We start from the raw sequence: 2,841 nt of genomic DNA on the forward strand, positions 1-2,841 counted from the left end.
CGCATTGTTTTGGCACAACGGTGAGAGGAGGGCTTGTACGTGCCCCCGTCGATGAAGGTAACGGTGTGCTCGGGCTCTTGAAACCCGAGGTCTTCGTTTTCGGGGGCGCCTTTGTCGTTGTCACTCTTGCAGCACTCCTCACGCTCCTTCTAGCACCGCTCTGTGAGACCCTTCACCGACCGACACTCGGTGAGGTCGTGCCAGTCGGTTTGGTGGATTTCGCACCACTTCCCTACCACTGGCGCCACCCGAAGATGCTCCGACTTTAGTTGTACCGTGGAGGGAGGTGGTACGGGAACTCTTGGCAAGTACTTGCCGATGAGCCATGCCCACCAAGTCGGCTACCTCCCGTAGCCAACGGCCCTCTGGCGTTTCTCCCGCTGCCTAGACAGGCGGGTGCCTAAGGAGTGATTGCGCCGCAAGCAAGGCACTCCCAGGGCTGGCGTCACAAAAGTTGAGTTTGCGCCATATCGGTGCTCGCGTTGTCGGGTTCGGCGGTCGCGGCCCTAATGGGCCCAGCGCCATTGTCCCTGACGCGAGGAGGAGCCGTATGAGCTGACTGTTTACGCCGCTGAGGACGAGGCGGAGCTGGGGCCCCTCCTTCGGCCCCGTTTTCCATTTCCTCGTTCAAGTCCGAATCAGGGCGCTGAAGACGATGTCCACCAGCCATTTTTTCTGCAAAAAATGAGATGGATTCAGGGATATGACTCCCCTACCTGGTGCGCCAGCTGTCGGTGGATGAACACCGCGAGCAGGGATCCTGAGGGATCCCCTTCGAGATTTGGCCGGGGGCTGTGCCTGGAACTACCTCGTACGTGGGGTTAATTCATGTAGGACTTAGGCAGGATGGATCGTCGTCAGCTGGTAGAAATAAATGCACCAAGGGTTTAGACAGATTCAGGCCGCACGGAGGTCTAATACCCTACTCCTGTGTGTCTAGTATGTTATCAATGCTCTTCTAATGTCTTTCTCTGGATCTCTATCGATCTCCGGATCCTTTTTTCTATCTCTAGCTTCAGTTGTTCTATCGGCTGTCATTTACAAGGTGCTCCCTCTCCCCTTTTTATCTATCGGGGGGGAGGCCCTTCAGGAAGTGCCGAGAACGAGGGCACAAGTTCCCGTAAAAAATAAATGGAAAGTGACCATCATTGGTCTACAGTTGATGCTACAGAGGTTTGAAAAAATATCCCTCGGACGGTTCCATTGGTCTTCGCGTTCCAGCTTTAGCAGGCGCAAGGGCACCCACCGGCCAGCCTCTGAGTACTCTCTCATGCCTGTTTGGGTAGAGAAGGTCTGCTGCGGTCTGATGTGACAGGGTGATAAGCCTCGTGCCCATCAAAGATATCTTCAAACCAACTTCCTTCATGGGCCCCGTGAGGGGATATGCGATGGGACCCACCGCATTAATTGTGCCCACGCCTTCCTGCCAGGCGGCAGCAAGGACTTGCGTATTTAGTACGGCAGGCGTGGGGGGAAAGCGGCTGCATGTGACCGTCCACGCTCCCCATTAAATGCGGCATCGGGCCTCCCACTGGCCAACACCTCATCGTGGAGTCCCTGCAGGGTCCACTGTCATGGGGCTTGACGGGTGCTCGGGGCACTCTGGGTGCTCGGGGACCAACTGTTCTTGGCCCCGAGCGCCCACTCCCGGACCTGGCTTCCCTTGGGTCCCCGGGGCACTCTGGGTACTCGGGGACCAACTGTTCTTGGCCCCGAGCGCCCGCTACCGGACCTGGCTTCCCTCGGGTCCTCGGGGCACCCTGGGTACTCGGAGACCTAATGTTCTTGGGCCTGAGCGCCCGCTCCCAGACCAGGCTTCCCTCGGGTCCTCAGGGCACTCTGGGTACTCGGGGACCAACTGTTGTTGGCCCCGAGCGTCCGCTCCCGGACCTTGCTTCCCTCGGGTCCTCGGGGCACTCTGGGTACTCGAGGAACAATTGTTCTTGGCCCCGAGCACCCGCTCCCGGACTTGGCTTTCCTCGGGCCCTCGGGGAGATGGTCCCCGACGGAAGGCGCCATGTGGCACTGTGCTGTCCTGGCCTCGGGACTCGGGAACCCCTGGATCCCATATCACCGACAGATGTGAAGAGTGCATTCTTAAATGGCTTAATCAATGAACTTGTTTATGTTGAATAACCCCCCCCCCCCCCCGGTTTGAAGATCCTAAATATCCTAATCATATCTATAGGTTGCACAAGGTTCTTTATGAACTCAAGCAAGCCCTAAGAGCACGGTACGAATGCTTACGTGACATCCTCATCAACCAAGGATTCAAGATCGGAAGGGTGAACACCACATTTTTTACAAAGATTATCGATAATGAGCTTTTCTTGTGTCAAATTTATATTGATGATATAATATTTGGTTCAATTAACAAAGAGTTTTGCAAGTAATTTGGTGACATGGTGTGTCGGTGACACAGGAACCAGGGGTACCCGAGTCCCGAGGCCAGAACAGTAGAGTGCCACGTGGCACCCTCCCTCGGGGATTACCTCCTCGAGGTTCGAGAAGACCAAGTCCCGGGAGAGGGTGCTTGGGGCCATAAATAGTGGAACCCGAGTAACCGATTTCCCCGATGACCCGAGAAGACCAAGTGACAGGAAAAGAGTGCTCGGGGCTGCGAACAGTGGCCCCTGAGCACTCAAGTCCCCCGACAATAAGAAAAGCCAAGTACCGGGAAGAGGGTGCTCGGGGCTGCGAACAGTGGCCCCTGAGCACCCAAGGGAAGTCAGTTCTGGGAGAGAGTGCTCGGGGCCATAAACAGTGGCCCCCGAGCACTCGGTTCCCCGAGGACCCAAACAGTCAGTTCCAGGAGAGAGTGCTCGGGGCCGTGAACAGTGG

Source organism: Phragmites australis, chromosome 18 (assembly GCF_958298935.1).
Source record: "Phragmites australis chromosome 18, lpPhrAust1.1, whole genome shotgun sequence".
Taxonomy (NCBI): Eukaryota; Viridiplantae; Streptophyta; class Magnoliopsida; order Poales; family Poaceae; genus Phragmites; species Phragmites australis.